General features: G+C 45.8%; 2 long non-coding RNA genes across 3 annotated transcripts in view; one reads left to right on the top strand and one right to left on the bottom strand.

The window, feature by feature from the left end:
- LOC138984976 (uncharacterized) overlaps positions 1-14164 on the bottom strand; it is a 120680-nt gene that overhangs the window by 67357 nt on the left and 39159 nt on the right. The gene's annotated exons all lie outside the window — the stretch shown is intronic.
- On the top strand, positions 6994-8447 carry LOC138984937 (uncharacterized). The gene is made up of 3 exons (XR_011462188.1): positions 6994-7193; positions 7618-7693; positions 8273-8447. It is a non-coding gene; the product is annotated as an uncharacterized lncRNA (long non-coding RNA).

The raw sequence follows: 14164 nt of genomic DNA, 5'->3' as shown, positions 1-14164 counted from the left end.
ACCTTTTATCCACGGGAGGATAAGACAGCCATAATCCCTCCTGGTCTTTAAAAAGGTTTCATCTTAGTCTTTATGGTTGGATGTCATCACTGGTTCAATGGACATGAGTTTGAGCAAGCTTTGGGAGATGGTGAAGGACAAGGAAGCCTGGCATGCTGCAGTCCACGGGGCTGCAAAGAGTCGGACACGACTGAGTGACTGAACAACAACAAATAATAATTTTATGTTTTTAAATGTTGCCTTAACTACCCACTTCCCCAAACAAAAGAAAAAGAAAGAAAAAAGTGGACTTGGTATATAACCCCTTGTGTTCGCCTCAGAACAACCTGATGAAGATTTATTATTGTCACTTTAGAGCTTATATAACAAGGGATGGAACTTGGTCTTGTCCATCTGTTTTCAAGTCTGGGCACGTGTGTGCAGGCATCCAACTCTGCAACCCCATGGACTGTAGCCCTCCAGGCTTCTCTGCCCGTGGGATTATTTAGGCAAGAATACTGGAGCAGGTTGCCATTTCCTCCTCCAGGGGATCTTCCTGACCCAGGGATCGTCTCCCGCATCTCCTGCCTTGGCAGGCGGATTCTTCATCACTGCACCACCTAGGAAGCCTGGGCACGTGCAGTGAAATGAAGATCCAGCCTCCCTCTCATTCTCCTTTAGCCCCCTACACGCTCTTGCTCTCTGCAACGCAATCAATAGATCTAATGAAAAACCAGGTGACGTAGGACCAGGACCCCACTGGCTACAAGACTCCCCGCTCGGCTCTGCCCCGTGTGGAGCAGCATGTAAGGACCTTCAGCTCTGCTCACCTGTAATCAAGTTGGGAAGGTTTTGCTTGGCCCCATGACACCCGCGATGCTGGGCTTCTCCCCCAGGCCTCTCACCCTTTCACTTCTCAGCGATTCAGTAAGACTTCAGTAAGATTTCTGCGTCCACAATCTTTGAGGCTTTTTTTTTTCCTTAGGCGACAATGAACCTTCAGTGAGGGCAAGGGCGAAGACACCTGTTTAATGAAAAGGCTGTGCTATGCTTAGTTGCTCAGTCGTGTCCAACTCTGCGAACGCATGGACTGTAGCCCGCCTGGCTCCTCTGTCCATGGGGATTCTCCAGACAAGAATATTGGAGTAGTGGGTTGCCAGGCCCTCCTCCAGGGGATCTCCCCAACCCAGGGATGGAACCCAGGTCTGCTGCATTGCAGGTGGATTCTTTACCGTCTGAGCCACCAGGAAGACACTTAAAAAAAAAAGCACCAGGCAGGCAGGTAGAGAAAGGGTCATGAGAGCGAGCTTTGCACCAGGATGTGGCTTTGTGTGTGTGCTCAGAAGCCACTGCATGTGTGTGGATACGTGTCTTATGTGCATTTCATTGGCTCTGAGCACGGACGGGACCAAGGAAGGGGCGGGGCGGCTTTGAGGCCGTGGGTGGGGAAGGAGAGGGGGTCCTCAGGTGGGGCGGCGGAGGCTGGGGCGTCTGGGTGGCAGCCGTGGGTGCAGTCTCGGAGCTGCTGACTGACATACGATTCCCGGCAGGCCGTCACCCGTGTGCTCATCATCCTGCCACTCAGCCTTAAGAGACGCTCTGTGTTTACCCGTCCGGAAGGCCCGGCTCAGGCCGGCCTCTGCCTCATTGGGCAGGCCGTCGCAGCCATCAGCCGTCATCATTCCAGAGGCCTGTCACACAGCCCAACACCCGCCGCAATTCCCAGGCACTTGAAAGGCACCAGGCCCCTTCCGAGCAAGCACAGCATCCACGGAGGCGCCTCTTCTCTCCTCCCCGCTGCCCTCCGTGAGCGCCCACCAGCTGCCTGCCCCCAACCCATTAGCCCCAGACAGAACAGACAACCCGGCAGCCCAGGGACTCTGTTTTCCACTGTCATTGCCTCCAAGTCAGGTGTGAGGGTCAGGGGGGCCCGCGGGGTGAGGCTGTTAATCAGTTAGAAAACCCTGATTGCATCTTAATAACAAATGCAAAGCACCCGAGAGCAGCAATTTGCAGTAATGGGAAAAATCAGCAGGTCCCTGGGGGTTGACAGGAAGTAAACACTCTCCAGGCTCAAATTGGGGGGAGGAAAAATCATTTGTGAGAGCGTCCTGGCAGGGCTTAAAGCTGCGCTGCTGTCTGTCCTAAGAGGGGAGACGCTGGAGTGAGAAGAGACCAACAATAGATGGAGGAAGGCCCAGCTGTTGGGCATGGCCTCACCCTCAGGCAAAGAGCCTCCACCCTACCAGCCTCCCTGCCTCCCAGAGGATTCCAAAACTATCATACTCTTTCTGGCCCTGGGGCCTCCCTGGTGGCTCAGATGGTAAAGCATCTGCCCGCAATGCTGGAGACCTAGGTTTGATCCCTGGGTTGGGAAGATCCCCTGGAAAAGGAAATGGCAACCCACCCCAGTATTCTTGCCTGGAAAATTCCAGGATGGAGGAGCCTGGTCGGTCTAGTCCATGGGGTTGAAAAGAGTCTGACACGACTGAGTAACTTCACTTTCTTTCTTTTCTTTCTCTCTGGCCTCTCTGGGTGCCAAGCGCCCATCAGAAACAAACAGAAAAAAATCTCTCACAAAATCTGGCCAAACAAGGGTATCCAACTCAAAGCATTTGAGATTGATGGGCAACCAGGCAAAAACAAAAAACTCAAAGCATTCGAGATGGAAGAGCAAGCAAGCAAAGGTTCATTTCCCCCTCCAGCCTCAATGACTGTACACACCTCTCTCTGTAGTCAGAGGGGGTTGGGAACTCACCATTAAATATTTCTATCCTGCTGGGACATTCCTTTCTTTTACAACTTCCTCAGAATGGGAAGGAGCAGTTATCCCCACTAGAAGGTGAAATGTTTTTTCATAGCATCAATTTTTCTTCCTCTTTGAAAAGGTTCCCAGCACCAAACACGCACATTTTTCTTAAATGTAATTTGATTTGGATGGTTTCTTGACCTGCATCCAAATCCAGCCGTGGGTAATTATTACTGTCACTATTGTTATTAATACTGATATTTATCATAATCTCACAAATGCTGGGACAGCCCTTAATCTTGCTGTTTTATTTGGTTGAAAGGAAAATGGAAACCACTGGCCCCCCTCCCAGTTGATCCTCTTGTATTCACCTTCCCCGACTCCTACCATGCGAATAATCAGCCCGGTTACCAGTGAACTCTAGTCAGCTCTAACTCTGAATTGCATTCAGGGCATAGAGACAATGCCAGCAGGTGGAAGAGTCAAATAGTCAGAAATATCTCACTACAACTGAGGAAATATCTAATTGTCAGGGCTTCTCACCAAATGCTTCGCGAACCAGTGAGCTCTCTATAGCCAGAAATATACAGGTAGAGGCCACAGAGATTATCCTTCAGTTCAGTTCAGTTCAGTCGCTCAGTCGTTTCCGATTCTTTGCAACCCCATGGACTGCAATACGCCAGGATTCCCTGTCCGTCACCAACTCCCAGAGCTAACTCAAACTCATGTCCATCGAGTCGGTGATGCCATCCAACCATCTCATCCTCTGTCGTCCCCTTCTCCTCCCGCCTTCAATCTTTCCCAGCATCAGGGTCTTTTCAAATGAGTCAGTTCTTTGCATCAGGTGGCCAAAGGATTGGAGTTTCAGCTTCAGCATCAGTCCTTCCAATGAATATTCAGGACTGGTTTCCTTTAGGATTGACTGGTTTGATCTCCTTGCAGTCCAAGGGACTCTCAAGAGTCTTCTTCAATACCACAGTTCAAAAGCATCAATTCTTCAGCGCTCAGCTTTCTTTATAGTCCAACTGTCATATCTGTACATGACTACTGGAAAAACCATAGCCTTGACTAGATGGACTTTTGTTGGCAAAGTAATGTCTCGCTTTTTAATATGCTGTCTAAGTTGGTCTCCTTTTCATCCAAGGAGCAAGCATCTTTTAATTTCCTGGCTGCAGTCACCATCTGCAGCGATTTTGGAGCCCAAAAAAATAGTCTCTCACTGTTATCCTTCAGGTATGCCATTTAGGGAGGTAATGAATTAGGACCTTGGGTCTCAGATTTCAGGTCCATCGGAATCACTTGGAAGGTTTGTTCACAGATCTCTAGGATCCTTCCCAGCAATAGTTGCTAATTCACTAAGTCTGAGGAGGAGTCCAAGAAATTGCATTCTTCTTCTTTTTTTAATATTTATTTAATATTTATTTGGCTGTGCCAGGTCTTAGATGTGGCACTTGGGATCTTTAGTCATAGGGTGAAATTAAAAGACACTTGCCCCTTTGAAGGAAAGCTATGACAAACCTAGATAACATATTAAAAAGCAGAGACAACACTTTGCCGACCAATGTTCATATAGTTAAAGCTATGGTTTTTCCAGTAGTCCACGGGGTAGCAAAGAGTCAAACATGACTTAGTGACTAAATAACAACAACAACATCAAATTGGAACTCAGTCGCGGCATGTGGGATCTAGTCCCCTGACCAGGGGTTGAACTCCAGTCCCCTGCACTGGGAGCACTGGGAGCACTGGGAGCACTGGGCCACCAGGCAAGTCCCAAGAAACTGCATGTCTAATGAGCTCCCAGATGATGCTCTGAGGCAGCTGGTCCAAGGACATGCTTCGAAACCATTAAACTAAGGAGAAGGCTAGATTAGATCACTTAACTCTCTCTGGAGGCTAAGATTTTATGATGTTACAAAATAAGGATTATTTAAGAAGTCACCAAGAGTGCCTGGCTCTGGGTAAAGGGATGAGGTGTGACAGTTCTCTTACAAACTTAATATGCACGTTTAACAAGAGGACAACTTCACCCTTCACCTTTCAGCACTGTCGTGTCTCCATAGATAAGCTGATTCATCCCACAAATGCTTAGATGCCGGTCCAGCCTATCACTGGAAATTTTCCACTGCCTCATTTAGTTGAGGTGGATACGCGCACATACACAAAAAGATAAACCCCTGGTTTTTACTCTCCCTGGAATAACTGTACACCTTCTGGCTGCAGCATTTTTAACAAAAATAAAAGGACAAAAAAAAGTCTTTTTCCCGGACACAGGGTAACACAGCCTCAGCTTGTGATTTCTCTTACTCTGTTTCTTTCCGGGGCTGTGAAATCCCCTGGAACCCTGTTTTCAGTAAGCCGTGTATGGGTTACTGAAGCCCAGCCTTGGGCGGCTGTAAAGGGGAGTAAGGAGAGGAGAGCAATCCCAGTAAACATCTCACAGAATATGACCCTGTATGAGGGCTTCCTGACGGCAGAGCATCTTCCACAGCCATTATCATATCTGATCCCCAGAAAACTATAGAGGACAGACAGGAGAGGCGGCATTAACTTTGTATTACCGATTAGGAAATTGGTGCAGACTTTCTGAATTGCCCAAGGGTCACTGAGTGCACCACAAGTGTGTAGAAGAAAAATTCAGGTTTTCTGACTCTTGGTGAAATCTTTTCAACTACCTCAAACTGCTCTTGAAACAAAGCAGGAGCAAGGACAATGGCCAGGAAAACGGTAAATCTGCAGGAGTTGGATAGAGACTGAGTGTCTGGACAGCCACCGGCTCTCCTCCTTCCTCTTCTCAGTCTGTCTGGCAGGTATTCTCACAGACCCATCCATCTGTTCATGCATCCACCCATCTTTGGACCCACCCATTCATCCATTCATGCATCCAGGTACTCAACTGTCTATCCATCCACCCATCCTTGGTCCCACACACCCATTCATCCATTCATGTACTCATCCATCTATCCATCCACCCATCCACCCACTCACCCATCCATCCACTCATCCATTCACTTCATTTCAATGACAGAAACAGGCCTAGAGAACTGAAGTGCCTTGCCCAAGATCACACAGGTAGTTAGTAGCAGAGTCAGGACTAGAACTAAACATAGAACTCAACTTCTGAATCTCAAAAAAGTATCTACTATTAGCATGCTACTTTTCATGAGAATGGCAGCATAATATTAGAGTAGATTTGCTGAGGTAATTCTTCCCTGTGTTTTTTGTTACCCTGTGACTATTCCCTTTATTCTAGAATTAGCCTGATATTTTATGCTTACAGCCTGAGTGAAGGAAAGCGATATAAGAACAAACTTCCCCTATGGTATGAAGGGTGCCAGGCAGATATTTTTGCAGGGGATAGGAAACTGTCTGTAAAAACAGTTGGAGCTACCCTAAATTATCCTGTCAGTAGCACTGGAATCGGAGAAGGCAATGGCACCCCACTCCAGTACTCTTGCCTGGAAAGTCCCATGGACGGAGGAGCCTGCTGGGCTGCAGTCCATGGGGTCGCTAAGAGTTGGATGCGACTGAGCGACTTCACTTTCACTTTTCACTTTCATGCATTGGAGAAGGAAATGGCACCCCACTCCAGTGTTCTTGCCTGGAGAATCCCAGGGACGGGGGAGCCTGGTGGGCTGCCGTCTAAGGGGTCGCACAGTCAGACACGACTGAAGCGACTTAGCAGCAGCAGCAGCAGCAGCACTGGAATAAGGGTCCAACAATAAGGGTCCAACCTCATACAATTCTGACAAAGAATCACTGCTCCATCCAGTGGAAGTGATCTCATCACCAACCTACTCTTCTATAAAGAGCCAAGCCCTGGGGCCCTTGGCTGATCTTATAGGTACAAGGTCTAGGGCCCCTTGGGCATCTGGTAGACATCTGGCATCTGGAGGAAAGGGTCAGACAGTGGTCCAAAGGAGAGAAACGGAGATGGGCCTATGTGCCTTTCAGGGGCCAGAGGAAGATTTAGAAAAGTTCAGAGAAGACACTGCAAAGCATGGGGTTCCTTGAGGCACAGGGCCTGGGCAGGGGTCCCATTTGTCCGAGTTAATAACAGTACTGCACCAGACCACAGAGGGAGGGCAAGTCAGTACAAGCTTGGACGCGGGGGCACTAAAAATACTTGATATAGAAGCAAGGGTTCTCCACCCTGGGGCGAAACAAAGATTCTCTGGGCTGGAAGAATGAGGAAGAAAAAAGCTGAAAGGGAAGGAAAGAAAGCTGAGATGCTGTTGAGTTTCACCCAGCCAAGTCAGAAAGGAAGAGTAAGGAGTGACAGAAACCCCTGAGTTCCTGAGACGACGGTGCCCCTGGGCCAAGCCCCACGACCTGCAGCTCCCACCTCCTCTTCCGCCCGATTCCACCATGCCCGGCAGGGTGAGGATGGAAAAAGTGTCTGTGAAGTGTGTCTTCGTGGGTGGGCCTGAGGCAGCTCAGAAGTTCTCCTTGAGTGTGGATCACACAGGTGATATGTTTTCAGTGCTCCTAAGAGTGGTGGAGAGGGCAGAAATGGGGTGGGGTGGGGGAGAGGGAAGAAGGGGGGAGGGGAAGGGGAGGGAGGGGAAAAGGAGGGAGGGAAGGAGGGGGAAGGCAAGGGGGAGGGGAGAAGGGGAGGGGAAGGGGAGGAGAAAGGAAGGGGAGAGGAGAAAGGAAGGGGAGAGGGGAAGGGAGGAGAAAGGGAGGGAGGGAGCGGGAGGGGAAGGAGGGAGGGGAAAGGAAGGGGAGAGCGGGAGGGGAATGGGAAGGAAAGGGAGAGAGACAGAGAGAGAACCCTAAGAGGTTTCGGTATCAGAAGCAAAGGAGTCCCAAAAGAAACCACAGGAGGAAGAAGGGCCTCTCAGCAGAGGCGAGAGATAAGACCCAGGCTAAGCCAGCCCTCCTGCTCCCAGACCCCCCATTTCAGCACCGCATGCCTCCCAGAGAACGGATGCAGCCTTGAGGTGGAGGACCCTGACTGGACCAAGGGTAGGTTTTTACCACTTGGCTGAATGGGGGCTCAGAATAGAAATGAAATTGTTACTGAATGCAAAAAAAGACATTAAAACACTATACACTCTTGCCTATCTCACTTTTTAATTTAGCCTCATACTTAATACAAGAGGCTCTAGTGAAAAGTGACAACTGAAATCCTAGAGAATTCGAATAGACAAGGGTGCTCAGGAACCGTTCTGTCTTCAAGACCCGGGTGAGGGTTGGACAGAAGAAAACAGGTTCTGGGAATCGCCTGGCATTCTGTTTGTCACTTGGGGTTCTCTGTCTTGGTCTCTGGCATGTCCCCGGGGGCCCGTCATGTGGAAGAGATGGCAGAGAAGTGGCTGTACACTCTGTCCCTTCACCCTCACGCCAGCCCCTTACAAAACGATGTGAAAAGCCTGCAGAAATGGCCCCAAGGATGTCTCCGCAGGGTTACAAGCAGCACTGGCAGGGCTGGCAGGCTGTGGGGTCACGGCTTTGTTCTCATTTGACAGCAGTGAAACAGGAAGCTCTGCTCGGGCACACTGGCTTGCCTTGACCCTGCTCACGGGAGCCCTTCTCTGTGTGCAGGAGCAGGTTCACGGCGGGTCTTGGACAGGACAAGCATTACTATTCACCAGCAGCCCTGGGAACTCTCCCTGAGGCCTCCACTCCAGTCATTTCATAACCTGGCAAGAATCGTGTCACCTTCCGGGGTTTTCAGCACTGATGACACTCTTGTTTCCTCATGAAAAAGCCTGGGTCACCTGAGGACGCTTCTTGCATGGATCCAGCTGGCCTGCACCTTCCTGTCACCAATTCCCTGTGTTCCCTCCAGGGGCGCTGAGCATTGTTTTCACTGTGATGAATACACTGTAACTGAACTAGTTACGAGGATTAAAAAACAAGTCTTTGCAATCTGCTAAGTAACGCCTTGAGCCCTTGTCCTCTTTCAAAAAGGAAGACAGCAACTGATACCCCACCAGGTTTTAGCTGGGCTTACTGAAAAGCCGTATTTTTATTTTTATTTATTTTTTTTACTTCTTATTTTGTATTGGGATATAGTCGATTAATAATGTTGTGATAGTTTCAGGCAAACGGTGAAGGGACTTGGCCATACATATACATGTGTCTGTACTCTCTCAAACTCCTCTCTCACCCAGGCTACCACATAACATTGAGCAGAGTTCCATGTACCATACTTTTTAAAAATACAAGTGTAATATGAACCAGCCACACATCTCAATATTTCACCTGCTTGTAGAGAACATGTCTCCAAAAAAGGCTTTGGGGAAGAGCACTGCAGTATAAGGGCAATGAGGTCAGATCACCTGCTCATTGTATATACACAAATTATATGTGGAAAAGCCCAGAAGGCATATCCTGTCAGGAGGTGGATCGAATCACCAATAGTCACTGATTCAGCTGTTACTGATGGTGCTCCTAACTCCCAAACCACCCAAGGTACAGCAAGGTATATACCAATAAAAAGAACATGCAAACTGCTTCACCCTCACATAAACGGGGGACTCAAGGTTTTACCTATAGGGAACAACTGGAGAACAATACAAAGAATTCTTGTAATTAGTGAATACAGTAAGAACAGTGGTTGATACGCAATAAGTCCTAGGCCTTTGGTAAGCATTTGACATACGTTATCTCATCAAAACTTTAGGAAGACAAAGACAAGCGCTGTTATTAGACTGATTCAATTGAAACAGAGACCGAGAGGTCTGCACTGGCCCAAGGTCACGTGGTCAGAAAGGCAGGACTTGAACTCAGGTCTGCTTGACCTCAGAGAGCTCAAGTGCTAAGGTCTGTTCTGTGCATGCGTCAGTGAGTAGCCCAGACAGGACGTGCTGGGGTCATTAGGAGAAGACAAAGAAGACCACAGGGCAATGCCTGCTATGTCAGCAGTGCGCCAAACCTGGCCTGAATTGGGACCCAAGTAAAAAGGCCAGTCTGGCAGCTGGGCTGGTCTTGGTCATGTGGGAGAGCTGTGAGCGCTGGGCAGCTCCACTCCCAGGTCCTTCTGACTGCAATCTGGAAAAGTAAGCAACCTCTGCAGCGTCACACAGATCCCTGAGCCATGAAAGGTGGTAATTAAACAAGCTGCTGTCCAACTCCTGTCTTGGGGAGAGGGTCAGAGGAGGACACAGGATAGCTCAGGACACAGCTCGAATCCTGGAAGCGTATCTCCTTCGTAGGAACTTCTTTGATTGGCTGTGTTCGTGCACCTTGAGTGTCATCAGATTGGCACTGGCCCTGACACGCAAAACCACCTGAGACGGGCACGTTTTACCTGCTCTGTGAACGGATACTAAGGTTCCCAGCTTTCCCGTGTAAGGCCTGAAGCCATCGTGAAGTAACCAGATCTCAGTGATACATAAGATAGAGTGCTGCATCTTGATTGTGTGAAATTGGAATCTGAGAACCTCTCCTCTCTTTGGGAGGTAAGAATGAGGTGAGAATGGGAGACAAAGATGGGAGTGGGAAGTGAAAATAATCTTTTGGAAGGGTGAGAGATGTGAGTCCAGGGGACCCATTTCTTTTTCTTCATCATAAGCTAACGTTTTTATTTAGTGGGAAAAACATCCAAGGAAATGTTTCTGGGAGCTTTCACACACATTTCTAAGTAAAATTCCAAAATTCTCTGGAGTATGATCTAACACATTATTGTCTAATGTATTAATGTCTAATAAAAGCAACTCTCATTTTATTCTTAATATAGTTAAGAGTGTACAGTACGTGTGCTAATAACATGCATGTATTTTCCTATCCAGTCTCTTAATAACTCTATGAGGTAAGCATTATGCTCCTTGCTTAATGAGGTGAAGAACTAAGGGATAAGAAGTCCAGTAATTTGTTGTTGCTGTTCAGTCACTAAGTCATGCCTGACTCTTTGTGACCTTAGGGACTGCAGCACACCAGGCTCCTCTGTCCTCCACTACCTCCTGAAGTTTGCTCAAATTCATGTCTGTTGAATCAGAGATGCTGTCTAACCATCTCTTCCTCTGCTGCCCCCTTCTCCTTTTGCCTTCAATCTTTTCCAGTATCAGGGTCTTTTCCAACGAGTCAGCTCTTTGTATCAAGTGGCCAAAGTACTGGAGCTTCAGCATCAGTTCTTCCAATGAATATTCAGAGTTGATTTCCTTTAGGACTTACTGGTTTGATCTCCTTGCTATCCAAGGGACTCTCAAGAATCTTCTCCAGCACCATGATTTGAAAGCATAAGTTCTTCAGTGCTCACTCTTCTTTATATTCCAACTCTCACATCCGGACACGACTACTGGAAAAACCATGGCTTTGGCTATATGGACCTTTGCTGGCAAAGTGATGTCTCTGCTTTTTAATATGGTTTTTTCAGTAATTTACCCAATTTCAGTAATTTAAAGTCAAATGGCCAGGGGACACTGGAGCCTGGGTTCAAACCCCAATCTGCCTGAACCCAAAGTCTTAGCTCTTGACTGGCTCCAATGGCAGAGTAATTATCAAGTCACTTTCCTCTCTCTACGCATAATGTGATATGTCTACAATGAACCAAGACTCATTTGCACAAGGGACTCCTCTGCATAATGGGAAGTTCAGTTTTACACACAACCTGATGTTTGTTCTTCATAGTTTCCTTTTCAAGCCACAAGATCACGAGCAGCACCACCAACGAAAATCCAATATTTTTAAGCAAGGGTTAGAAAGCAGGTGTTCAGAGTCAATAGCTAATTTTTTAAAGGTACATTTTATACACAGTAAAAGGTATAGATCATAAGTGTGCATCAGTGAGTTTTGGCAAACCTATACACCTGCATAATTACCACCCGGTGAAGATAAGAGTATTTCTATCACACAAGAAATTTCCATTTTCCTACCTTGCGAGCAATCACCATTGTAATTTCTAACACCACAGATTTATTTGCTGTATATGTGTGGGTCAGTTTCTGTACTCTATTCTATTTTCCATTGATCTATTTGTCTACTATAATGCCAATATATTAATTACTGTAGCTTTACAATATATTGTGAAGTCAGATGATTTTAGTCCTCCAACTTTGCTCTTTTTTTAAAGTTTATTTTTATATTCTAGGTCACTTGCATTGACATAAAAATTTGAGGACCAGTTTGTCACTTTTCATTAAAAAAAAAAAAGCCTGAGATTTTGATTGGGAATGCACTGAATCTATGTATAGACAGCTGACATCTTAACAACATTTAATTCTTGATTCAAGAAAGAAAGTCCTTGAATATGATGTACCTCTTAATAATCTGTCTTCTTAAATATCTCTTAGCATATATCTTTTATAATTTTGTTTAATCTATTGCCAAGTATTTTATGTGTTGGTACTACTGTGAATTATTTTTATTTCATTTTAATTTATTTGCTATTAGTATATAAAAATAAAATCAATTTTTATACATTGACTTGTACCTTGCAAATGTGATAATTATTTGCTATTTCTAGCATTATTTTGTAGATCCCTTAGGATTTTCCACGTGTACAATCATTTGTATCTAAGAACCAGTCACTTCTTCTTTTCCAATCTTTATGTCTTTTCTTTTTCTTGCCTTATTACCGTGGCTAGGACCTTCAGTACCTGTTGAATATAGGAGATGAAAGCAGATGCTTTTGTCCTATTTCTTATCTTAAATAGAATGTGTTCAATAGTTCTTCATTAAGTATTAAGTTAGCAGAAGGATTTTTATCTCTGCCCTTTTTCAGATTTAAGAGGCTTTTTGTTTTTGTTTTTTTACTGAGAATTTTTAATCTATAAATGGTTGTTGAATTTTGTCAAATGCTTTTTTTTCCCATCTCATTACCTATTTGTATTTTTATTTAAAACTGAGCTCCAATTATTTCTTTCAGCTATTTGCTGTTTATCTCCTTATTTTCTGATATGTGTGGTCTCCTAGGCAATTTTGCTGACACCAACACAGCATGAAGCCGGATTCATACGTGACTGAAATCTGGTATTTCCTGACAGCTGTACTTTTGTGTGGTAGCTTCTGTTTTCACTCAAATACTGTTCATTGTAGGAATGTTTTTAATTTTGAGCCAAATCATACTAGAATTACATATTTAACTATTAGAAATAGTCATTACAGAGTTGTTTTTTTTTCCACCTACTACATTTCTTGAGACAAATGTAGTCAAAAGCCTCAGAACTTGGCTTGTTCATCAATTCACAATCTGAAAAAGAAATGCAGAAATATTGCACGTCTTCCCTTTGTATCAAAAACCATGCAGTCAAGACAGATTGGAAAGAAAATGAAGCACTGAGATGTGCCGTCCAGCAGCCAAATACCATGTCATCTGTGGATCAACCTGACCAAACTACGTGCATTAGGGAGCAGTTTGGGGAAAAAGACAGGCTATGACCCTGCCAGCCTAGATGTGGCTAGGAAAAATAACTACCTCATCCCCAAGGATTGCTACACACTGCTTATACTATTTCCTTAACAACTGCCACCCAGTCTCTAAAGGAGTTATCCATCATATCATTAGACATGACAATTTAAATGTTTGAAGCCAAGCCTAGGCCAAATTAAGAGTTAGGTTTTTTTTCCCCCCTCTGTGGTTTCATACTTTATATCTCTCTTTTCCTTTTCCTTGTTTTCTTTACTTCTAAACGGTTCTGTCAGCCAAACATACCAAGTGTCTAGAAAGCAACTTTTGTCTCCGACTACAAAAGAACAGATGCTCAACCAAGACTCTCTTCACGGTCAACGTGGGGATGGTCTTATTACAGTGATATTCTCAAATCTCAAACTCTTCTGGAACAAGCATTCCTTTGAAACTACGCTCAGGGTCAAGTCACTCATGAAAACCAACCTTTGTACTTTTGGCCTGAATGTTGCATCTAGTGAGAAAACCCTGCCAAACTGAAGGGAGCTGGAGGAAATAAGTTTACAAGTGTGACATTCTTACATCCTCCTGGAAATTCACAAGATACATTTGTATATCAAAAGCTCTTTGATACATTCTTTAACTTACTATGGCTTTCACTCTTTTTGACCATAGACATACTGCTTTGGTTTGGTTGACTAACACCTTTTAACTCTCATTCCACACTTTGACACTGTCCCTCTACTTTCTGTGTTCATTGGCACCCTATAAACACTCAGCTCTGCATCCTATGAAAGGGAAAAAAGCATCTTTTAGAGCAACACTCCACAGTGGATAATCAAGACCCTTCGATCTGGCCTTGCCTTCACAGCTATTTGGATGGTAATGCCCCCTTTGGAAAAGGATCACAGTTAGCTCTCCAACTTGGCTTAAACATTGAAGGAAGTTGAGGGCGGAAGGAGGGTAAAGGTTTTGCAGCCCAAAGTACAGACAGGGTGAAAGCGCTGGCAGAGAAAGGAGAGAGGAGAAGAGGGTGAAGACATGCGAGAGCTACGGAGAGGGTAAGCTGCCTTGTGGGAGAGTACAGCCCACCTGTGTGGTCCACTCCTGAGGGATGCGGTGGGACTCTACCCATGCGAGGCCAG

The sequence above is a fragment of the Bos mutus genome, chromosome 23 (genome assembly GCF_027580195.1).
Source record: "Bos mutus isolate GX-2022 chromosome 23, NWIPB_WYAK_1.1, whole genome shotgun sequence".
NCBI classification, from domain to species: domain Eukaryota; kingdom Metazoa; phylum Chordata; class Mammalia; order Artiodactyla; family Bovidae; genus Bos; species Bos mutus.
This window is presented reverse-complemented; position numbering and strand designations above follow the sequence as displayed.